A 26,112-nucleotide genomic window follows, 5' to 3' on the forward strand; every position below is an offset into this window, starting at 1 on the left:
TGTTATTCACTTGGAAGTCTTATTGACAGCAAAGCATTCTCATTCCTACTGGAGTGCCTGTGTGGGCATTCCTCTGCTAAACCCTCCCAGATTAGCTTGCTCATCTCCAGACACTCCTATCACTCTAAGCACCCCTAAGCACTCATGTATATGTGTCTGGGCAACCATAGCTGTCATTAGTTATGTATTTCATAGAACATAGAAATTTAGAGCTGGAAGGAATGTAATCACCCAAATCCCATTTAGCTAAAACGATAGATGGGCATTTTGCAACCACGAAGAGATTACAACAGAAGTTAGCGCGTTGTAGGTTATTGCATGGGCTCTATGGGACTCTCTTCCAAATGTGAAGACTGGGCCTAAGAGACTCTGGGTGGTGTTTGCATTGTTCTTCCTTGAATGGCAAACAGAAACTTGGCTTTGGGACTTCCTTCTTGAAAATAAATTTTCATCTAGTTATTTGTTTCTGGTTTCTATTTATACATTACTCTCTTCCTTGCTGGAAGGAGTAGTCTTCAAGGGCAGGGACCATATTTCAGTCATATTTCTGTCTCTGGCACCAGCTCAGGTCCTGGCACAAAACAAACACATAGTAAAAATTGACTGAGTGAACGAATGAATGAGTGGCGTACTCCTTCTTTGGCAGGACTGTACATTCACTGAAGGAAGGTCTTACCCCGCCATTTCTTTTCTGCCTTGTGGGATGAACTGCCTGTAGAGAGCGCAATGGACAGTGACTGACAAAAGCAGAGGATACAGCCAAGACAGCGAGCAAAGCATCATCTTATGAGGCTGGCAAGTAACTTTAGTTGCAGCTGTCACTATCACTACCAATCCGATAGTTGCTCAGGCAGAGCCAAGGTCAGAGGGAAGAGCCAAACATGCAGTGATGAGAGAATCAGAAAGATGTTGTGAAGGATTTTCTGTCTGATGACAGAAATGAGGTGGCTGAAGAAGATGCCAAAATCATGAGTAGTTTTACGTTTCAGAGGGTAGTAATATTGCACCTGGAGACTGGGGAGACTGAGAGGGAGAAAATTTGAGGGGGAAAAGAAAATCATTTCTGAGCCCTTGTGCAGAGTTGTCAGGAGCTTGGTTTCCCTCCACTTCCCTAGGGTGTGGTCCTTGTCTGTGTGGTCCAAAATAGCTGCCAGGGCTCCGGCTGTTGCAGTGGAGTCTGGCATCAGGATGGAGGAGAGGGGCAAGGAGAGGGCAGAAAAAGGCCATGAGGGAAGGCTAGGTTGTAAAGAGGTTTTTTGGCAGTCACATACTTGTTCTTAAATCTTATTGGCCAGAACATTGTCATATGGCTATATCTAGCTACAAGGGAGCTTAGAAAATGCAGTGTTAAAGTTAAACACATGCCCTAAATAAAACTGGGAGACCTTTCACTATGGAAAAGGTAAGTCTGAGTACTGAAGGGCCACTAACAGTTGATGTTACACAAATCTAGACATGGAACTTGGTCTTAGACTCCTAATCCAATGCTCTATTAACTCTGCTACACAACTGAAGACGGGAACTCTGTATCGTGGGGGCAGAAGGTGGGACTGAGAAATGTGCAAGACTTAGTGGTCAGTGTCCTACATCATTTCTCTGACTCCCTGATTTTACAACTGTAAAATGGCTCATTGGATAACATGGTCTCTGAATTTCTACCAGCTAAAATATCGTATGGGTTTTAAAAAATAATGGGAGCTATAACGGAGTGAGTGATTGACCACATTAAAGGTGTCTATGTAGTCCTCTTGTGAATGGCCATTCTGGTTTGAGAGCCTTCATGGAGCCCCATGATTAGGCTGAATTATAAACCCGCTTCTTCTCTTCAGAGACAGTTCGCCCAAATGAAGCTTAAAGTGGTTGCCTACTCAACAATGACTTCTTCACTTATTTTCTTGTCAGCAGAATCCCAATTTTATTTGAATGTTGGTCAGGTATACTGTGGTAACTTGACTGCAGAGATGGCTGCCACCAATTCCTTCCCTCTCTGTGCATGCACGCTGCTCCCCCCGGCCCCCACTGACAAGTGGGTTCTCAGATCTGGGCTGGACTGGATTGACCCACAGAATATGGCAGAAGAATGTAACGTAGTGAAATGTGGCTGGTTCTAGGCTTAACTTTAAAGATGACTGGAAAACCCTACACCTTCCCATCATTTTCCTGAACACTTTCAAATACACACACACAGACACACTCTCTCTATTTTGTTTGTTTGTCTTTAACTTAATTGGGATTCTATTGCCCCGCAATTTGATTTATTCACTCAATGTCTTCTTCCTATGACTGTAGCTACATTTTATAAGATATAATGCAATAAAGTGTCCAGCACTCTGCTTAGCAAAATTAACACTTGATAAATATTAATGCATCAGTACATGGAGCATGCAGGGCTATTATCAGAAAACAATTGTTGTCTCCTGACCATTTAAACTTTACGCAGTGGGGAATGCTTTTGCCTTCCCCCAGCTCCTGGATGAAAGTCCCGGGAGTCCCATGCCTCCTCTGAGTATCTTTAGGTAATGCAAATTTCTGAAGTCACTTTAAGTTGTATATACAGTATCAGTTCAGAACCATGTGTGAAACAAACCTCTAAACTTGATTTATAATTAAACTTCAAACTTCTCCCTTGATTCAGCTAGGACCTGCTGAATGTGGAAAGCCTCATTCTGGGAAAGGTGGGTTGAGTTCAAGTTCTTTCTCTGCATCCTTTCTCCATCTTATCTTTGTACCCCTCTTCTGACATCTTCCATGGTCTCTGACACTTCCAGGGTTGAAACAGGAAAATAAGTTGCTATAAGAAGGCAGGGAAGTTATTTCACGGTTGGGTGATTTTGTGCTTTCTGAATCTGGCAACTTTTAACAATGAACTCTTTCTTATGAATGTTTGCATGGGTTCTTTTGGGATATCCCTAGCCACTAGGGACTTCCCACCTGTATTTCTCTTGAAAAGAATGATGAACTGGCTTCCAACTGGCTGCTTTCCAATTACACATTCTCTAAAAATACATTGCTACCTCCAGCTTCTCTCTGCTGAGGTCTGTCCCCTCTCTCAACTGGCCCAATTGGACAGGCCCCAAGAAGACATCAAGCTGGTTGATTCTTCCCAACAACCCACATCTGGCCCCTGGAAATCACTCAAATCTTCTTGCTTCCATAAATTCTGGCAGTGCAGGCCACCCCCAACACAGCCATACCTCGCCTTCAATTCATCTGTCAGTAGTGGACGGCCTGCCTCTCCTTTTCCATTTCTTACAAGGGATCAGACATCAAGTTCACTCTATCCCTTGTCCTCTTAGCTCCAGGGATGTTTATTTCTTTCTCTGAGTAGTGTCTCTGGAGCTTCTCCCTCTTAACTTGAGGTATACTGGGAGTACCCCAAACCCTTCCTACTTGGTGAAACTTAGAGTACAACATACTCTGATAAGCATTCCTGACATCCTCTTAATTTCCTATAAGTTGATATTTTTGTATCTTTGAATAATAGGGTGAGATGTTTAAGAGTTCAATAACAGGCCCTGGCTGGTGTGGCTCAGTGGATTGAGTGTCAGCCTGCAAACCAAAGGGTCGCCGGTTGGATTCCTAGTCAGGGCACATGCCTGGGTTGCGGGCCACATCCCCACTTAGGGGTATGAGAGTGGCAACCAATCTCTGTTTCTCTCCTCTTTCTCCCTCCCTTCCCCTCTCTCTAAAAATAAATAAAATCTTTAAAAAAAAGTGTTCAGTAATGGGCTGTATTTATATTGCATCTTCGTGCCTCAGCAGAAACTTCTAATTTAGCATCCTCTTACATCAGCTATTACTTTTATGGTTGTTTTTGTTGTTAGCTACCATTAAAAAAATAATTTCATAGTGTTTCATAGTATGATGTTATGATTTATTTAAATCTTCTACTGACAGCCATTGAGGCGGTTTCCAATTTCTCTTTATTAAAAGTCATGCACACTTCTTTTGCCTGCGGCAGCCCGAGTACACTCAGGCCTCACGAGGGGCTTGTCTGCAGTGTCCTCCGCTGTGACAAAGAGAAGTCTGGTTGGTCCCCAATGAGACCAACGAAATTGCCAGTGCCACCTCCTGTCAGCAGATTCGGAAGCTGATCAAAGATGGGCTGATCACTCAGAAGCCTGTGGCTGTCTGTTCCCGGGCTCGGTGCCAGAAAAACACCTTGGACTGCGGGAAGGCAGGTGTCTGCGCAAAGGTGCCACCACTGTGCTAAGTAACCTGGGTGAGGAGGGTGAGAATTCGCCGCCGGCTACTCAGAAGATACCGTGAATCGAAGATTTACCACCACACGGACCACAGCCTGCACCTGAAAGGGAAGGGGAACGTGTTAGAAAACAAGCGGATTCTCCTGGAACACAGCCACGAGCTGTAGGTGGACAAGGCTGGCTGAGAAGCTTCTGGACGACCATGCTGAGGCCCCAGGGTCCGAGACCCCAGAAGCTCGCAGGCGGCTCCAGGCCAAGGAGGAGGCAGTGATCCGCATTCCATCGGAGGAGGAAGGGACCGGGAAATAAAGCTCCATCCACCTCTCTTCCCTGTGGAAAGTGATGGTGGCAATTACATGGATCAATCATTGGATAAAGTAGCCTTATGTACCAAAAAAAAAAAAGTAATGCACAAAGATATGTTCAGGGATGTTTATGTTTATGGACAAGTTTGGAATTTCTGTAGAATAGATTCTTGAATCTATTTAAATTGTATGTAAATTGGAGTTGCTGTCCAGTTTCACTCCCTTAACAGTGCTTTCTCACCTTCTCGGTAGATAGCACCAGTATTTACATTTTACCAGTATTCTGGGTAAAGTCTTCTCCCGTTTCAACTTACAATTTCCTGATTAATAGAAAAGCTCATCATCTTTACACATCTTTATTTGCCGTTAGAGTATCTTCTTCAGTTAATTTCCTTTTTATAACCTTTGCACGCTTTTTTTTTCTATTGGCCAATTTATCATTTTTCTTGCTGATTGATAGATGCCTTTAATATGTTGTGGATATTAATCTGGTCCATGATTTTCAAAGTGCCATCCATGGTACCCTATGTTTCTGAGGAGCTCTGTGAGGTGGGTGTGCGTGCGATTGCTTGAAAATGAGAGGCGGAACAGACAAGGTTCTGGTTCCCTCCACCTCTACCTCACTTAGAGCCTTCATAAGATTGTGTTTTGGAAAAAAATGAAGACTGTTAATAAAAATAAGTGTTTGAACCAGGTCATCTTTTAGTATTACTATCACTCTGAAATACTGTGATCTTTGATTCTATAATTCAAAAATATAGGTGTAGTCTGTCAAGAACAGGAGATAGAAACAGGATTGCTAGATGATCCCATTTTCCAGAGCCTTGTGTGTTGTCATTTACTTTTTGTGTTGAGTGTTACTGAGCACCTACTTTGTACTAGGCAGTACACAAAATGCTGTACAGTTGTATACAAGGTAGCTAACTCATTAGCTATCTTGGTTCCTAACTGGTTAGTTCACCAGCCTCTGGTTGTTGAGAGACAGCTAGCAAACAAATAATTGCAATAAGAGATACTGGGGATTATAAGTCACATGGCGTAGTATCCTAACCCAGGTGAAGGGAAAAGGGCTAGAGGTTGGGCGTGGGTGGGCAGGGCAGGACCATAAATAATGTAAATAAATTTTAACTTTCTTGGATTATTGTCTTATTTAATGGCCAAGTCTTCAAACAAGCAAATCTAGAGAGACTATGTACTTTTTATATACAAAAATTACAGAGAGTTGCCATTCCTCTTTGTTTTCTTCTGATGTCCTTTCTCTCCATCTTTCTAAGGTGAAAGTAAGCCTTTATTTGAGTTACTTACAAATTAAAATTATATTTCTAAGATGGAACATAGCTACATAGACAGTTTTCTAAATAACGATACAATGGAAATTTAAATGAGAAATGAGATTTTTGACCAACTTCCAATAACACAAAGAACCACCTGACTTGAATTCAACCAAAACAATCAATCCAGAATTTACAATTATTGAGAGACTTCAAACAGAAGTTAACATGCTGTAGGTTATTATAGGGGCTTTGCTGAGCTTTCTCCAAAATGAATAGACAGAGCCCAAGAGAATGAGGTGGTTTTCACATAGTTCTACCTGGGTAGGGAAACTGAATTTAGCTACAGAATTTTGCTGTTGGGAACATGTTTTCTGTGCAGGTTTGGATTGCCCCCCAGCACCCTTCTGTCTTCCTCCTTCCTTCCACTGTCGAACATTTACAAGAGAGCAGTCCGCTCTTCCTGTTTCTATTGGGTTGGCCAAAAAGTCCTGTTAGCTTTTTTCATAAAATAAAAGACACATTTCATTTTTACCAATAACTTCATTGATTTGGATATTTTGAGTATGTCAGCTATCTCCAATGTGGTATAAGATTGGTTGTTCTCAATCGATGTCTTGATTTGATCGCTATCAACTTCAGCTGGTCTATCTGACTGTGGAGCATCGTCCAGCGAGAAATCCCCAGCACGAAACCTCACAAACCACTTTGGACACATTTGGTCAGTCACAGCACCTTCTCCATGCACTGCACACATCTTTTTTTGTTTGTTTGTTTTTTGCATTTCAGTAGCATTTTTACCTTTCTTGCAATAATAAAGCATAGTATGCCAAAAATATCTCTTATTCTCTTCCATTTTCAATATTAAAATGGCTACTCCAAAATTCACCCATCTTGATAAAGTTTTTAAAAAATGTACACCGATAAGACAGCTGTCACAATACAGTCTCACAAAATTGTTTTGAATGAAGTTAAAGACAACTAAGAGCTAGTCATACCATCTTAAGGAAAAAAACAAATGAAATTTTTGGGCAACCCAGTATTTTCTCATCGCCACTCACTACTTGCCTTTATTTGCAGTCTAGCTTGAGTGTGCATCTCTCTGAAGAACCTGCTTCCTGTCCACTGGTAACTCCCAGACAGAGGATCTTTGGCTCTGTTCTTCTCAGCTTGGTGTCTTCTGCACTATCTATCTTTTGCACCTTTTCTCCTGTTTTCTCTGAACTCATCTGAAAGTCCTTGTGCTGGTGATAATGCCGGATTTTCCTCCTTGCATGTCTTTTGCCCCTTCACAGACTCCTTCACTGTCCTCCCCTCCTTTTCTGCCCCGACAGTGTGTATATTCCCGTGACTGTCTGTCTCTTTCTTTTCCCTCCCTTATGGAGGTGAGTTCCTCAGCTCCACGTCTAGACATTTGGTGTTTGTTTGATGGTTTCACCTGGCTACTCTTTCCCCTACGCAGCACCCAGGTGTGACCTGTTTCTACGAACAGTGCCAGTGTTCCCCGGGTTCCCTGGAGCTCAGCATTATATCTGACCCTTCCCTTTCTCTGGATGTCTTGAACATGGTAAATCACTAACTCTTTTTCCTTATCCTTCGCATTTCTTTCTCATCTTTCTTCCTGTGTCTTTCCACTGGCTTGAGTGACATTATCCCCAGTTTGCCTAGGACAGTTGGGTTTACAGCCAGCACCCCATCTCATTAGCACCGTCTTGCACTCACACAAGTGTTCCTATTTGGGCCATAAATTAGTTACCCTCCCACTTTTATAACATTTCAGATCTTGAGTGGCTCTTGTAACACTTTCTAACTGGTCTCTCACTTCCAGTCTCTTCCTGAATGTATTCTATGGAAAAAGATTTATCTTTCAAAAGTGCCTTAAAAAATAAATTTACTTTTCTCTTTTAAAATCTTTGCCAGCTCATCGCTGCTTTGATCTGGAGTCCGATGTGCCACCATTACGCCACAAGGTCATCATCACTGCCTTGGAAATACAGCAAATGCCCTCTGGTCTCTGTCTAGGGCCTTTCACCATTTGGCCCCAAACTGTGTTTTCAGCCTTATTTCTTATTTCTTTCTGAAAGAGAAGAACGGGCATCAAAGTATGAGGCACGTGTGGGCCAGCATTTCAACATGGTTGCCAGTGTGGGCCTGAGAAAGACACTTTAGGAACTGCCAGAATTAGGCACGACTCTTCTTTCTGGACTGGGCCCAACTTTGATTTTTTTTTGTAATAATGAGACAGAAATTTCAGGACTCCTAGAGACCCCTTGCTCAGTTTTTATTGTCCTTTTATTCCCATTCAAGCAGTGTGAAGGTACTGTTTCTGAGGCCTCTGTCAAAGGTGGACTGCTTCCCTCAAAACAGAGGTCCCTGTGGGTGAAGAGCCGCCCACAGAAGTCTTGCCTGCACCCACCGCCAAGGTTGCTGGGTGTGACTGGGACAGTGCTTCCAAGAATGGAGATATTCTGGCTTCCTGAGGCAGATAATGGGGTGTGAGGTGACAGCCAACACAACTTTTTTACCTCCTAGCAGATCGCCTTTTTAATTCTCTGATGGAAACATGCCCCAGGAAGCAAGTATAATTTCAACACAAGGATGGACTTGGCTTTCCTTAAGCATTTTGGAGACCTTTCCTCGCTGCTGTGCATGATTTTTCCATATCCTGAGTGGGGCTTTTGTGCATAGAAAAAACTCGCATTTATAATACTTTAGTTTTAAATGCATAATTTATAGAAATTTAAAAATTAAGTGTTTTATTAAGTTTTTCATTTTGACTTATAAATCTTGTGTTCTATATAAAAATCTATTAAAATAAAAACAAATAACTCTACTTTTTTTAGATTAGTTCTTTAATTAACTCAAGTTGGAAAAACCAGATGTCCTCAAACAACCAGTCCTATTTACAAATCTAATTTAATTAAATTCCTTAAACATTTAAAAATGCACCAATATATTTAATAGATTTCAATTTCTTTTATAGAACTGTGAGTGCCTGACAGGGCAAGTCTGCTACACAGAGCAGATCTTGTAAATCTCCTGCATCGAGTTTGCAAATACTTTAAAGCAAATGATAAACAAGTTCTCTGAAATATTCCAACATTATTTACCAGGTTTCCAAAAAATTCTCTTAATTCTTTTGAAACAGTTCTCAGATTTATTAGGCATTTTAAGTTGGAATTACAAAACTTAACAACCAGTTACAATCCTTAATATGCTAAATTCTCTTAAAATTAAAATACTTTAATATTTAGACACATATCAGTTGTCCCAATGATATAAAAACTTTTTCCTAAATTGAACACAAAATTATTAATACTATGGGTTTTATGTATTTTATTATATTTATATTTTATTCTAGTTTTTCCCAATCTGGAAAACATACTTGCCCAGTAGAAGACTCACTGTACTGGGTGAGCTGAGGTTGGTTATGGGATTGAGAAGGTCATGGCCAGAATGTGCTCAGAGATAGGAGATGGGGGGTGGAGCTTGAGGGCTGTATGCTTCTGTGATAATTCTGTGTCACCAACCGAAGCCTTAGGTAGTCTTCCAAGTTTCTATGCCCAGGGGAGAACTCCAAATCCATGCTTTGACCCAGGACTATTATCTGATACGAGTCTTCACCTTTGTCCAAACTGCAATGAACTTCATTCAATTAATTTGTTTAAATCAGCATCCTCTTCATCCAGGTTTTGAAATTATCTAGGGCAACACTGTCCAATAGAAATACGACGTGAGCCGTACATTAAATTTTTCTGATAACAACATTAATTTAAAAAGAGACAGGTGAAATTAATTTTAATAGTATACTTTAATCCAATATATCCACAATATTATAATTTCAACATGTAATCAATATAAAAATTATTGTGTTCTAAATCACTTTTACTTTACTACCAGAGTTAAGAGAAATGAAATTAGGATTAAGGTAGGGGCTGGGTGGCCGTCAGCTGAGTATGTTTCAGGATACATTTGAGAGAGAGTCCAGAGCCTGCTGCAGCATCTGTGTGGCTAGATGCCTCTCCTTTCCTCTAGAAGATTAAGCACCCTGAAGGCAGAAACCATTTTCTTGCTGCCTCCCAGCACCGGCTTCATTAGCTATTAAACTCTAAGTAAATGTGTTTTGAATGGATGAGTGAAAGATAGTAAGAGATAAAATGGCTTTACTCCTTCAGAATGGATCTCATTAGGCCTGACAATAAGGATGCCTAAGTATAGGAAACTTTCCACACTGCTCATGCATTTAGGACCTGGGAAATTGATCTCCATCAGGGCTGGGGGTTCAAATTCTGAGCCTCAAGGATTATCCCGGCAGGGGCTCGTTTGGCCCACTGAGGTCTCAGATACCACATGCCGGTCACTGAAGAAAATAGTCTTTGAAGACTGTAGGAACTACTCAGATAATAGTGACATAGTCACTAATCCATTTGGGGAGCTAGTGAGTGCTGAGAAGGTAGACTATTTACCATAACATGTTATCATCACTAAATGTGAACTGAAGAATAAGTGTGCTTACCCTTTGACTTAGTAAATTGACTTCTGGGAAAGCAGCACAAGGAAATATAGAAGAAGTCTGTATCAGTTAGCTTTTGTTGTATAACAAACCACTCCAAAACAAAGTGGCTTGAAATAATAACCACTTATGTAGCTCATGACTTCATGGGTCACTAGGTGCATTTCTTCTCGTCTGGGCCAGCTCTGCAGTATCAGCAAGGCTGCTAAAATCTGTGTTCTGTTACTGAGTTGGCTGGTGGCTGTGTCACTAAAGATATCAGGTGGTTGGTAGGTAGGTCTGCAGAAAGGATGATAGCAGCTGGAGTACGTGTCTCATCACCCAGCAAGCCAGCCCAAGCTTGTTGATACGGTGACAGGCTCCCAGGAGAGCAAGGGAGAAAGCTCCAATGTGCAAGCACTTGCATGCATTAGGGTTGCTAATATCCTATTTGCCAAGCAAGTCACATGGCTGAGCTCTGAGTCAGAGTGGGAGGGCACTCATTAGTTGCATGGCAAGAGGGTGTGGTCACCCAAAGGGAAAGAATGGCTGGCATTTTTGCAAAATCAGTTTACACAGGTAATCAAAACCTATGCAGTAAGATGCTCATCACAATGGTTTTTGTAACATAGCAATACATAATGCAACTCAAATGTCTAACAAAGATGATAAAAAATTATGGCACACTGGGAATATATTTGGTAGCTGTCCTGTGGTAACAGAAAAAAAGAATGCTTCTGTTATGCTGTTAAATGAAAAAGGATACACAATTTTACATACCCTATGATAAAAACTATAATAAACATTAATTCAAATAAAAACATCTGAAAGTAATACATAAGTTTTTAATAATTATGTGTGTTGAATGACATAATGAGTCATTTTTCTGTTGATTAATCAAAATTTCTGAAATATAGCACCACATGTATAGTTATAAAATTTACTTAAAATTATATTCAAAATTAACTTTCAACTTTCCATGTTTATTGAGAAGAGGTAGTTTTGTACATCTCCAAATTATTAACATGTTATATTATAAACACTCTGAAAACATGTTTCAGCAACATTTTCTCAGTATAAAGGAAAATTTTTACAATTTCTTCTTATGAAAGAATAATATAAGACTATAAGAGCAAGAAGTAATTTAAATATGTTCAGGGACCATTTTCATCTTCAGAATTAAGGATTATTTTAATTTTACATCATTGCCTTTTCTCTTTACTTTCTTTTTAGTTCTATCATTTAGGATTCCCTATTTTTAATTTTCATACAGAGATTTCTTTAATTGATCATTATAATTAAGCATATAAAGTCCTAAGTTACAAAGTCATATTTTGCTGGATCCTAGCATTCTAAATTATTCATTCCACTTACTGTTTTTAGATTAGTTTATCTTAAAAATTTCAGTTTATTGTTGTTTTTTATTTTGTACCAATAAAAAGGCAGAAAAAAGGAAGGACATTATAAAATAGATCTCTGAGTTTGTTGATCTTGAAGTTCATATTGTTTGATGCTTTTGTGTCCTTACCAGACATCAATTTCTCCCAGAAGCTCTTGATTTTATTTTTTACAAACCTTGATGTACTCGGTGCACTCTAGCAAACCTTCACCGTTTCTTCTTGGGCCTTAACTTCTTAACTAAAGCCATTTATTGATATACTACTTTTTTTCCAGTGAGCTAGCAAATCAATAAATTAAAGATTAGTTCAGCGTGTCAGCTTTTCCTAGCATTCTGGGACTCATTTGCTACTGTGGTCGACATGGAGGCCAGGTGGCAGCTTTACACAGAAATAATGGGTTTCTCTGTCAGACACTTCCAGAAGTTACCTTTTATATTAATTATTGAATTCCAACTGAGAAATTAGATGTAAATCATAACTTCATATGTACTAGCATTACTAGTTAAAACAATTATTTTCAGTACATCCATTTTATATTACCCTACCAGGCTCAGATCCAGTTTTAGGATGATGCTTTGGGGAGACAGTTTGTTCATTACATAAAACAAGCCCCCTGCTATGGCCTGACAGCCTGTGTTTCCTTTCTTTCCCCCTTCTTCCTTCCTTCCTTCCTTCCTTCCTTCCTTCCTCCCTCCCTCCCTCCCTCTCTCCCTCCCTCTGTCCCCTCCCTCCCTTCTTTCTGAAACATATTCATAAGCTCTTTTCCAAATCCTATTTATATAACTATGTGGGTGAGGTAAATTAGTGCTACACTGGATTTCATCAATCTTATCTCATGGAATAGGTGCAGTCTATTACTCCGATATTGTTCTGTTCACTGCTGCTAACTTTTACCCAGCTTTCATTCCTCAGAGGTCCGTTCAGGAATCTGAGCTGTTTACTCTTTACATCTTCCTGTTAGCATCACCACAGTCATTGCTGAAAACTCTCTCCTCAACTGAGAGTTTTACAATTCAAAACATCATTAGGTTTTATAGAACCATATTTGGAATTTCTATCACCAACTGTTTGAAATTGCCTTTATTTTTACTTAAGAGCATTTAGATATCTGATCAAAAACATTTTGTGTGGATGAAAAAGAACAGATTAGCCATAAAAAGTGAGGATCTGGGAGCCACATTAGAACAGTGTTCAGTGATCAGATTTAACAAGTCTATGGCCAGTTTTTATGAAAGACGTCACGGGAACAAAAACGTTTAACTCTGATCTGCCATTCATTTACTGGTTTAAAGACAATGGTCAGGACAAGTTCTAGTCCAAAAAGCAGAAAGTCAAAATAATGGGAAACCTAGTGTTGGAAAATGGGGAAAAATGCACTTTGATAGTGGTAGGAATTTAAATTGCTATAATCTTTCTGAAAAGCAATTTTACAATATATGGAAAGCTTTAATAATTGCCTAATCCCAATGACTCAGCAACTCAATTTACAAGATTGTACCCTAAGGAAATAATTTTGGATTTAGGCAAGGATAAAAGAATGTTCTACACAATCTGGCTAATGATAACAAAATATTAGCAACAACTTAAATATCCAACAATAGGAGATGGTTGAATAATATGCATTGTATGGCATAATATGTATCTTTTGAAAATTAGTCTTGGAAGAATATTTAGTGATATAGAAAATATGTGTAATATATTAATTGAAAGAAAGCTATTTATAATATAGTATAAGACAGATATCAAATTACAATGTTATATACCTAAAAAATAAGTATACATAGTATAATATTATTTTGAAAGAAAAAAGTGGATTTATACATGGAAAGCCAGATTAGAAGTATATGCACCAAAATAAGAAAGTTTGTTCCTGGGTTAGGGCTTATGAATAATTTTTATTTTCTGCTTTGTGCCTTCCTTTACTAGGAAAATGTTATTTTAGAAAATGATGGGAATCAGGAGGGCAAGGATCACTCAAAAACTGTATGTAGTGTGCATATATACACCCACTACAAGAATTCCCATTAACACAGAGACATTAACATTTGCAAGGGAGCTCATGCAAGCTGCTAAAATGTGTTGTGTGGATGTATGTGCAGAACCAGTGGTCTGAAAACCCAATGATCTTTATGCAAAAAGGCGTAAACAGAATTAATAATCCATACAATGTTCTCTTTCCGTAGATGAATCAACTTCTGCATTCTTTAAAAGCAGAATTTTGGGGTTGGTAAAATAAACCGCAATGCAACGTGGACCTTCAGACCTCCTGAATTATGGTTTATTTTACCTGTGCCCTTCATGAGGGGCTCTTGTGTAGAAGCCCTGTGGAGATTTCTGGGTGTGTCCATGTGTATCTGTGGTCTGTGGGGACAGAGGGCGACTCCAGGGACAGGAGCTGGGAGAGATTTGAGGAGCTGATGCTGCCCCTGGAGTAGTTTTGGGCTCAACTACACAGCCCTGAGTCTTAATAGTGGCGACCAGGCAGGAGAACTTGACAGCCACTGGCCCACCTCCATACATAAAATTAAAACAAATAACGTAACTCTGAAATGATTGGAAACATTTCCTTTTTTTCTGTTTCAGTTCTGTCACAAGGGGCCATCAGCTCAGATGGTGTGTGTGTGGGGGGCGGTACATCCACATTTCCCTCCTATCCGTTCTGCTCCCCCAGTGCACCCTGGTGACTTTACTAAGAGGTCAAATAGGGTCAAATGCTTTCCCCTATCCCCAATTTAGCCTTTATTTTGCTTGGTAAACCTATTATCATTGAATGGTGGGCTGAACACGCTACTTGCTTGGCTGCTTTGTGAGCCGTGGCACTGGGGCCGCTTCTGCTCCTAAACACCTATTTTCAAATCTGGTTCATTTACGGGAATTAGGATTAACCTTCTAACAGGCAAATTCAAGAGTCCCTGTGATAATTTGAAGAGCCTGCAGCCCTTCTTGTAGGCCTCTTCTCAGTCAGACTCTTGCAATATAACCTTGATCAGTGGTCTATGGGGAGAAGCCCTATGGAAAGTGCTAGCAACTGGAGGCTTTCTGGGGACTAGTGCTCTCCTCAAAGCAGCTCACCCTAGAAATTTGAGAGTAAACTTACTTTATCTGAGAGCTCTGCATCTCTGTCAGTGAAATATTTGGGGATATGTTTTGAGAAATTTACTGGAAGTCGTTTGCATAATATGCTAAATTTTACTTGCTCATTCTAACAAATTCTCCTCTACTTACTTAATTAAAATGCCATCAAGAATTATACCACTTTGGCCAAGGGTAGGTGAACCAAGGCAGCCTACCCTTCATCTTTTTTTTTTTATACCGCTGCACCCTTCCTCATTCTTCCCATTACTTCATTGAACTCACAGCTGGGATATCCGTCCTGCGTCTTTCAAGGGGCACCTACACCACCAGTCTTTGAAAACAGGGGTTGACGTTCACTTCAGAGCTCATTTATGGCCAGGAACATCTGCAGTGCTCTGGCAGTAGAGGCAATCGGTGTGTACAGAGACATCATCCTGAACTGTTCTTCAGGTCGCCCTGGGTGAAGTGACATCATGACATGGGGGACAACTGTGCTTCATTCCTTACCTTCCTGGCCCTGATTGGAATTTCCAATTTTTGTTTCCTTCTTTTTTTCTCAGCCGGTCAATGTCTTGCCTGGTGCTGAATTTTAGTATTGCTTCTCATAAATTACTTCCTAGAATGTGCATTCTTACTATATCAGTTGATTCTTTTTTGGGGTGTGTGTGTGTGTGTGTGTGTGTGTGTGTTGTATCTTCCATTTCTTCCTTTCTCTGGATCCTTCCCTAAAATACATAAATGTTCCCAGATCTCCTGCATCCTAAACAGTTCTCCCCTTGCCCAAGATACTGCTATTCCTCACTAGTGCCCATTATAGCCCTATTTCTTAAAAGAGTATTCTGCCTGGTTTTCATCTCCTCCTCCCTTGTACTCACTCTACGCAGTCACAATGTTCTGACTTTTGCTCCCACAAAACCACCACACTGCTCACATTGGGTTCATCGAGTGCTGATTTTCAGCTTCCATTCTGTGTGACCTCTCTGCAGCAAACACTGTGTTGTTCACATCTCGTCCGACAGAACTCTGCTCTCTGGGTGTCTGAGACATCACTCCCCCAGTTTACCTGTTTCTGACCAGTCTACCGCTTCAATTTTGTATTCTCCAGTGTTGTCTCTTTGATCTTACTCTCTTGTCACTCTAGTCTACATGATCTCCCTTTCTAGATAATCTCTTGCGAATCTGTGGCTTTGAACACCACCTATGCATGACTCCCAAATTGATAACTCTAGTTCTGACACATCTTGATGTCCAGGAACATTCCTAGCAGCTGTCTGCCTTGTTTCTTTGCCTCCATTTTCTTGCTACTCAAGTTAAAGCTGCTGCTGCTATTTCTCTCTTGGTGATACATGTCTGTCTAATGGCTTCATGTCACCCAGAGGTGGAGCCCAGACTCCTTTAGCTGGCATTCAGGGCCCTTCATGAGTCAGTCGGTACCTTGGGAGCCGTGTCTCTCTCATCACAGCCCTAAACTATGTCATGTTTACTTTAGCCAATCTGCTGGCAGTTGTGCCGACATCTGTAAGTGTATCCCCCTCTGCACCTTCACCCATGACATTTTCCAGCAGAGGTTATGGCTCAACAAGTATACATTCAATAAATGAATGGAATACCTGCTCAGCAGTTGAACAGAATCCTTTTTACTCTTTTCAGCCTGGTTCTTGTTCTATCACCTCCAGGAAGCCTTGCCCGATCTTTTCCCTGGAAGCCATCTCCCCTTTGAGCTTCTGCAGTACTTGTTGTATTATATTAGTCCTATGCCACTTTATACATTTTTGTAGTCCGTCACAGGACTTTATACCCACCAGGTGCTTATTAACAATGAAAGACTTAATGCAGTCTTTTAAAAATTGTGTAACATGAAACCCTTGGGATATGAACTTTGTACCCAAATAAAAATGTTTAAAAAACCCACTTAATAAATAATTTAATAATTAGCAAAATAAAGTAAAAATGTAGATGTTTCTATTTTTTTTTTACACTACAGAAATGTTCCTAGAATCTACACAGAGAAGATTAGTATATGAATCTGACCAAGGAATTGTAAGGTATTAAAGTAAAACCAAATAAGGTTGAGAAATTGGGGTGGTTGTCCATATATTAACAGTTGGTAATTTTCAACATAATCTGCCATTTCAAAAATGTCCATCATAATTTTATTTCTAACTGAACAACAGGTTGTATTAGGCAAATGGAGCCTTAATAGAGTTATAGGTTTTATGGCAGAATTAATTTAAGTATTAAAAAATCACATTTGACTGCTATTTAATAAACATGGTTGTAAAAAGATGTTACCAATTTCAGAATCAACTGATCTTGTATCAATATGTATGTGATCGTAGCTTATGCAGACCTTATTACCTCTGTCACGTGAACATGGCAGCGACTAAATAGAGTTCTTAGTTACTTAGCAGTGAGACACATTTCCCAAAGTCTTTGGGTTAACTGTATTTTCAATGCACATGTAATTGGTTTGCATGTCAGATGGTGACTTGGCACGAAGCCACAGGCAAGCTGTCATGCACGTACGCACAGTGAGGTCCTCTGCCTGTAGTTGTAGACTTGAAATGGACACGGGACAATGCTATTGTGGAGGGATTGGGAAGATGTTTTTTAATCTTGCACTTGAGCTAGATTTCTGATGGCCAGTAACACAGAAAAAACCTGCTAATGAGTAGGCCACTTGTGTAATCTTTTTTCCCCCTTAAAGTAAAATGTAAAATGTCAGGCAACTATCCATGACTTACTCTAGGGAAAGGGAAAAGCTAATGATTAGTCTTCTGTTTACAATTAAAGTCTGATTTCTTTTTCTTTTTCTAATTTTGGTTGACTTGCTATTGGTTCTCTGGACTCCTAATAAGCTTTGTAAATTCTAAATAGATTCTTCTTTGACTCCCAATTACCATGCAATTAAAGGACCTCCAAATGCTACCCTTTAATTTTGTTTATGCTCATTTTCTTCAGCCTTTTGTTCTATAATCTACTTTTAGTACCATATCAGTAATTTGTAATTTTGTATTTGTTCTTTAGTGATGTACTACCCTGATTTTCCAATATAGCCCTTCTTTATTAAACAAACAAACAAACAAACAAACAAACAAACAAACATCTCCCTGGTCAGTGTGGCTTAGTTGGTTGTGTGTCATCCCACAAAGGGAAAGGTCACTGGTTCAATTTCCGGTCAAGGCACATGCCTGGGTTGCAGATTCATCCCCAGATGGGGAGCATACGGGAGGCAACTGATCGATGTTTCTCTTTCACATTTGTGTTTTTCTGCCTCTCTCTCTCTCTCCCTTCTCCTGTCTCTAAAAATAAATTTTAAAAAATCTTAAAAAAATAACAACAATTTAAAAAAACTCCCAAAATATCTGCATAAACTTGGACTGAAACAAGCAACTTGGACTTAATGAGGAGAGGTCTGGTTTAAGAATATGGGTTTGGTGACTACCTCCACACCTGGACTGATGAAGTGAATACCTTGATCCTTTTGCACTTAACCTCCTATATTTAACTAAAAAGACAGACATTTGCTTTTCCAAGTAGTTGTCTATTTTGTACATTCTCTGGGAGTCTGTGCATGAACTTAAATAGTCAGGTGGCTGAATAATGGATAGCTAACCCCTATCCTGATTACCATATGAAGTATAGTCTTGAGGTTATTTATAAAAACTGCCCCCCCACAGGGCCAGATTCTCAGAGCCTTCCTAGGTAATGGTTAGTTAAGTGATAATGGAAGAAAGTTAGGGGAGAGGCCTCATGGTAGGCTGGCCACAAATATACATTCCAACAATGACCTTTTAGGGTCATTCCCCAAACCCCCAAAGCATCACTCAAATAGTGACTAATTAGACTTTTTTTTTGAAAGCAGCCAAAAAAATCAACTTCAATTTTGGGTTCTTAGAAGCATAAAACACTTGGTATCTGGTGGGACCTCTCAGATCACACTTGGTCTCCTGTAGCTCCATAGAGTGGTGGCCCTAGACCCAAAGATCTTCAAAGGTCTAAAAGGCCATAAGAAGAAGGCAGGATACCAGCTCTTAATGAAGATGAGTTCAACACAGTGAGCAATAATCACCATCAGACCTTGCAAAAAGTGCTAAGTTACTTTTCTCTCTGCTTTCTCTCAATGACTCAGGAGGGTAGAGGGGAAAAGTCACTGATACAGGTTACCCCAATCCATAAATAATTGAAAGAATATGTAATGCAAATTCTAATTCATTTTATTTCATAACAACCACACTTAAACTGCTCATTCGACTGTGTATCTCAGTAAATGGAATGGAATTGGAATTGACAAGAGGGGTTTCTCTCGACTGTGGTCGAATACGCCGACTGAGATGCAGAAATGCTTTCTGGGGCAAAACAAAGAAATCAGCAAATGAAGGCAGTCATTTTGAGCTACCCCACTTCTTTATTCCCTTCCTGATGAAGCACCTAATGAAATGTGAAGCGGTCCAGGAGCTGTAGGCAGAAGAATGCTTAAGTGGAATAATAGAGAGAGGTGGTTGCTATAAAAATGGGTGTAGGTGTAAAACATATTTTCAGGCTCAAGATAAGCAAAGTACAAGGCTCATAAGCAGAGAATGTAGGAAAATAGGCTGCCTGGAAGGCATCTTTTCATCATTAATGTCTTTTGAGATTTAAGAAGACAGTTCCAAATCAGGTAATAGCAGGTGCACATGTGATGGCATTTCAAAATATTAGCTGATGTTTTTTTTTTTCTTTCTTCCCTGATAGTATTCCCCCTTTCCCCTACTGCCCCACCCAGTTAAGTCAGTCCTCTAGAGTCATTGCTTCAAGGGAGGGTGGGACAGTGTGAGAGGTTTCTAAACCCTGGGGAGCACTGAGAATATTTGGGATATAGGTAGAGTTTGGTAGGATAAAGTTCTGGGAGAGAGGGCTTCCCAGAAGAAGCTTCCCAGTTGCTTTGGTTTTTTTGTTTTTTAGGAGGTGATTTTTGCAAGAGAATCATAGCCATATTGATTTAGCCAGTTGATAGTAGTGAGAACTTGAATCAATCCCTAGAATTTTCCATCATAGATTTCTTGTCATTTGAAGTAATTAAATGTGTTTATTGCTTAGACAATGTTAGATTTTCTGTAGCTTTCCACCAAAAGGATCTTGACTGATACAATATTCTTTCTAAATTTTTGTGTTAAAGCATTTTGAGGAAAAAGTTGAAGTTCTGCATTGTTTAGGCTGTAATTACAGTACCATTCTTTTTTACTTACATAGAAATTTATGCAATGAAGAAAAGATGGTTTTCTACCTCCAGGAAAATTGAAATGGGTTTTTCATCTTTTCTTTTTCTTCTCCCTCCCTCCTGTCCCATCTCCCTTTTGTTTTTGCTATTCAAATTATTTAAAATGTCAGTAGAGTAAAAATCAGTGGGTTAAATATTACATTGTTGAATTCATTTATATTCATTTTCATATAACAAATGAAAAATAAATAAAGTTTCTTATAACCAGCAAATAAGTGTACTTATGAATCTCAAGGTTATGTAACAAAACATTATTTATGAACTAGAACCTCACAGGATGATTTCTTGAAAATGACTGATCCAGGGTTCAATTTTGTAATGATCAGACACCGATCTAGTATAAAGAGGATAAGGAAGAACTTTGCTTCAACCTGGGTAAGATTTATATTCTTGGTTTCCTAGAATTTTAGATACCTTGCATTACTTACGTTTATTTGAGTTTTAAATATAAGTACCTGAGTTTTACATATACAAGTAAGTACCTGACTTTTAAATATCCTGAAGTTTCTTCCTTCATAATAAAATGTCAAAGCCTTACTCAGGGATTTGTTTTCTCAACCTTCTCTCAGTATTCTTGCTACTAAAAGCCTGTGACTCTGATTTTAGCTTAAATTTTAATTAAGAATATGTTTAAGAAATTGAGGCTTATAATTTTTGGGGTCACTGATAGTCATATTTTTCTCACTGATTTGCAAGGGAACTTTACGTATTAAGAGAGTAGCCCTTTGTCATGCATGTTGCAAACATTTTTCTTTCTTTCCTATTTATATTTTAACTTTGCAATGATTTCTTGCTTTAGAGAATTTTTATGTTTTCAGATGTACTGCCTTTTGAAGTTATCATTTCTAGCTTTTTGTATTAGTTTAAAGAGGTTTCCTTCAAACCATGATTATAAAAATAATTATTGACATTTTCTTCTATTACTTTCATGGCTTCATAGATAACTTCCAGATCTTTGATCCATCTGGAATTTATTTTGGTATAAAAATAAGTTATAAGTACAAGCATATTTATTTGGGAAGTAGTTAATCTTTTGTTTGAATAAAATTTACTGGGTTTATCTTTCTCCATTACTTGGAAATGCCACCATAATCCCACACTAAATTTTCTCATCTCCTTTATTCCATTTCTTTGGAATTTATATTTGATTATACTCATCTGTCCATCTATGTACTTATACCACTATCTCATTTTAATGATGACTGTGGCTTTAAGGACATTATAATAATTGGTAAGACAAGTTCTCAAACATAATTGTACCTTTTAGGAAGTATCTTGCCTCCTCTTGCATTTATATTGTTTTAGATTTCTTTTGAATATAGTACTTACCAAAAGAAGACTACTAGAAAAATAAAAAAATATATTTAAAAAAGAAAAAAATAGTGCTTACTACACCAGGCATTTTATATATGTACATATTTATTTTTCTCTGTATTGATTTTTCAGGAAAACAAATTACAAAAGTAATATATGTTTGCAATAACAAAGTCAAACAACATGGACTTGGGGGGAATCAACCTTGGCAAGCTCTCTGTCTTCCACTTTAACAACACATCCCAGAGGTAATTCCTACTAGCCGGTGGAAACTCCTTTTAGACTTTCTCCCAGTCTTATGCACAAACACATTTCATGAAGAAGTACCCACCAAGTATCAGTGATCTTTTGATAGATATTTCTCAATAAATATTTGGGAAGACAAGTTTTCTTCTACATTTCTGGTTATCAAATCAATCAATACTTTTTCTTATATGTACACTAGTTTAGCACTACTTATAATAGCAGAAATTGTATGAGACAGTTCATGATACCAAAAAATTTCAAATTTATCTTATGCCCCTTCTCAAAGGATGTTCTGTTACACATAAATACTGCAGGATACTCTGCAAAGAAAATAAGGGTTCCCTGGGCAAATGAATTTGGGAAACAATAGGTGATATATATGAGGTCTGTCCAGAAACTACCCAGCCACACACTATGAAAAATAGAGACATTTGTTGAAGAAGATACGAGATACAAGAAACATTGTACATAGGACAATGGTGCCTCAGTCCCCTTCAAAGTAGTCACCTTGGGACCTCACACATTTCTCCCAGCATCTCTTCCACAGTTCAAAACATTCTGCAAAATCCTTTGTTGGAATTGCCATCAACTGCTCCATTGTATTTTCCTGAATCTCATCAATGGTCTGAAATCTCTTCCTTCTTTTTTTAAAAAATTATTTTATTGTTCAATTACAGTTGTCTGCATTCCCCCCACCACCACTTCCCCTTACTCCAGCCAAACCCACCTCCCTTGCTTCCACCCTCCCCCTTGGTTTTGTCCATGTGTCCTTTCTAGTAGTTCCTGAAAACCCTTCTCATGATTATTTCCTCCCCCCTTCCCTCTGATTACTGTCAGATTGTTCTAAATTTCAATGTCCCCGGTTATATTTTGTTTGCTTTTTTCTTTTGTTGATTATGTTCAGGTTAAAGATGAGATCATGTGGTATTTGTCCCTAACTACCTGGCTTATTTCGCCTGACATAATGCTCTCCAGTTCCATCCATGCTGTTGCAAAGGGAAGGAGCTCCTTCTTTCTCTCTGCTGCATAGCATACCATTGTGTAAATGTACCATAGTTTTTTGATCCACTGATTTACTGATGGGCACTTAGGTTGCTTCCAGCACTTGGCTATTATAAATTGTGCTTCTATGAACATTGGGGTGCATAGGTTCTTTTTGATTAGTGTTTCAGGGTTCTGGGTCAAAAGGCAGTTCCATTTTTTGTTTTCTGAGGAAATTCCATATTGTTTTCCACAGTGGCTTCACCAGTTGGCATTCCCACCAATAGTGCACTAGGGTTCCCTTTTCTCCAGAACCTTGCCAGCATTTATTGTTTGTTGATTTGCTTATGGTGGCCATTCTGACTGGTGTGAAGTGGTATCTCATTGTGGTTTTAATTTACATCACTCTGATGGCTAGTGATGCTGAGCATCTTTTCATGTTTCTGGGACCTCTCTATATCCTCCTTGGAGCAGTGTCTGTTCAAGTCTTTTGCCCATTTTTAAATTTTTTTTTTTTTTGGTCTTCTTGGAGTGGAGTCATGTGAGTTCTCTTCCCTTTCAAAGGATTCATTTTCAGATATTAGCTGTAGATCCATGATTCATCTCTGGCTATAACCTTTTTTTAATAATTTTTTTAAACTTATAAGGCTGCTTGAATTTTTAAAAAATGATTTTATTTATTTATTTTTTTAGAGAGGGAAGGGAGGGAGAAGGAGGAGAGAAACATCAATGTGCAGTTGCTGGGGGCTGTGGCCTGCAACCCAGGAATGTGCGCTGACTGGGAATTGAACCTGTGACACTTTGGTTCACAGCCCACGCTCAATCCACTGAGCTACACCAGCCAGGGCAGGTTATAACCTTCTTGAGGAAATCTGGTTCATTGGTAGTGGTTTGAATGAAGTCATTAGCAGCTGTGGTATGATATTTCTTCTGCTCTGGTAGCAGAAACTGTAGAACAGATTTTGCCACGGCACATTTCATTTGAAGATCCTGTGTCAAAATCTTGGACACAGTAGTTTTGGAATTTGCAGATCAGGTTCTAGTTCTTACACAGTCACTGAACTTTGCTGATTGCAGCCTGTACACATTTGACATTCTCAGATGTTCAGCTTGTTGCAGGCCTTCCAGAACATGGATCACTTTCAACAGATTCTTGAGCATTTTTGAAGTGTTTGTGCCACACTTTTATTTGAGCTGCACTCATTGCATTGTCTCCAAAAGCCTTCTGAATCATCCAAATAGTTTCCATGGAGGAATGTTCAAGTGTAACAGAAAATTTGATGCAGATTAATTGTTCTACTCAGTCATTTTGAATGCGATGGCCACACAGCACACATGCTGACTCAATAGTGTCTACCACTGCCCCCCTGGCCCCCCCCCCCCGAACTGACTACAATGGCTGGACTTTTCCTGGACAGACTATATATTTGCAATGCAAGGTAACTTAGAAAACTCTGTTAAGTCCCATAATAAAGGTTTAACTTTGTCTGACTCAGTGTTTTCCAAACTGATGTGATCAGGGACACAATTGGGAAATGCTGAGTTACATAGATTGACTCAGCAATTGGCCAGGGGTGGGCTGATGAAGAACCTAGCCCAACTCCCAGGTCTCTGACTTTGATAAATGGATTGTTAGTATTGTCACTGAATGAGATAAAGAATAGAAGTGGAGGATCAATTCTGGATATATTGCGTTTCAATGCCTCTGGGAGGCTTGAGTGGAGATGTTTAGTAAGCTGAGAATAAACAGGTCTGGAGCTCAAGCCAGAGGACAGAGCTAAAGAATGGTGGGTTCCAAAGTTTGCTTTAACTGAACGTGTGTTATCTAAAAAGGCCCATTTAAAAATGCACCTTAAATGTGTTTTAAAATGTAGATTGCAGGAATTTCTATTACCTAGAAAGGATAAACATTATATTGCTAATACTTTTTATATAATCATATTAGCTTACTATTATTTTAAAGCACTGATTAGGCCCTTTAAGGAACGGAAATCAGAACTAGTGAATTTTGAGTGGAAGGTGGGAAAAGAAATAGTCTGAAGTGTGATTTCCAATCCTTCAGAGTCTGGGGTCTCTTTTTGATGTTGCTTTTTTCCAAACCTTTGCACTGCCCCACAATTCTAATTTTACTATTCTTTGATTGAGAAAATGTACCCTGATCAAAACTAGTATGAATTAACTTTGAGAGGAATCAGCACACATTTAGGAACATACAGATTTATGATACTCCTGTTACCCCATGTTTCCAGATTAAGTGGGCTTAAGAACCCCGACTTCAGCTTTGAGCAAACACTGTGTTCTCCCCCTCTTATAGGCTTGTGTCAGATTTGAACGAGACACTGAAGGAGAAGATGCTAGTACAATTATTAAGTCAGCCATCTGATATCTTTTCAGCTTGTGACCATTTTAACCAAAACTGAGCTTTTAGCCTGGCTTCCTCATCACTAACTAGGTGACTCCAAGAAACCTCACTGCCTCCTTTGTGTTAACTATCCAAATGGAGTAATAGCAATAGCTTTTCTCACCTTCCAGGCCACTGTGCAGTAGTCAGTAAGATAAATGGTTGTGAAAGTGAGTAGGCAGGTTAAAAGTGCCCTAAGATGGGAGGTATTTTCTGGGCTGTATTTTAATATGGCTCACCACTAGGTATCCTGAAGGTAGCAGTTCCCTGGGATGCGAGTTTAATCATCTGGGCTCACTATAGGGTGGGCTCCATTTAACCTGTGTGTTCTAGTTGATTAGGTTATTGTGTGTAGATTGCAGGAATTTCAAGTTCTATTCCATCTTTTTCCTTTTGATATAATGTTAATGAGATTTTCCCCATTCTTTTATTGCATGGCAGGCTACCACTAGAATAAATATGAAGAAATTTTTAAAAATGCAGAAAACAAAAGGGCTGGGGAGATGGAAAAATGCAGGGGGTAAGGCAGGGGATGAGGTGGAAGGGCTGTTCTTAGATCTGCATGGATCTCCTGATGACTTTAGAATTCCTAGGGGCGCTTCCTTATGTGCCAGGCTCTCTGACAGGTAAGAGAGGACACCCAACTAAGGCCACTGAGAGAAATATCTTTTAAAATAGTTTAAAATGTGCCATATTCTTTACAAGAAGCTTCATCATCAGGCCTAGGAATCCAGTAATTTTCTTTGTATTGTAAAAGCAAAGCTTGCATAGTCCGAACTCTTTCCACACAATGGCCTCTAGTGTGTTTCCCTAGGTGTGTAGGATGCACTAGGACTTTTAAAATGCTATGGATGTGTTGGAAGAACATATTTTTCATTAGACTAATCCAGGTAACACTGAAAAACTATTTTTTTCTGAGTTGAGGTTGTTATTTTTAATTGATCGAGTCTACTCTCATTGAAACTGTCACTGACTGGTGTGTCACTAACTGAGGAGGGTTTCATTCATTTTCCTTTCCTGGGAAGGAGTGTATATGAGAGTGTATGTGTGCATGTGTGTGAATATGTGTGTGTGTTCAGGTGGGGAGTAGGAGAAGTGTGGGTACCTGATATATACCAGGCACACTTTGAAGATCACTGAGATTATTTGGATCACTGAGATT

General features: G+C 39.2%; 1 pseudogene; it reads left to right on the forward strand.

Annotated features, from left to right (window-relative positions):
* Positions 1-3,935: 3,935 nt before the first annotated feature.
* On the forward strand, positions 3,936-4,723 carry LOC114505990 (annotated as a pseudogene).
* The last annotated feature ends 21,389 nt before the right edge of the window (positions 4,724-26,112 follow it).

The sequence above is a fragment of the Phyllostomus discolor genome, chromosome 9 (assembly GCF_004126475.2).
Source record: "Phyllostomus discolor isolate MPI-MPIP mPhyDis1 chromosome 9, mPhyDis1.pri.v3, whole genome shotgun sequence".
In the NCBI taxonomy this organism is placed as follows: Eukaryota; Metazoa; Chordata; class Mammalia; order Chiroptera; family Phyllostomidae; genus Phyllostomus; species Phyllostomus discolor.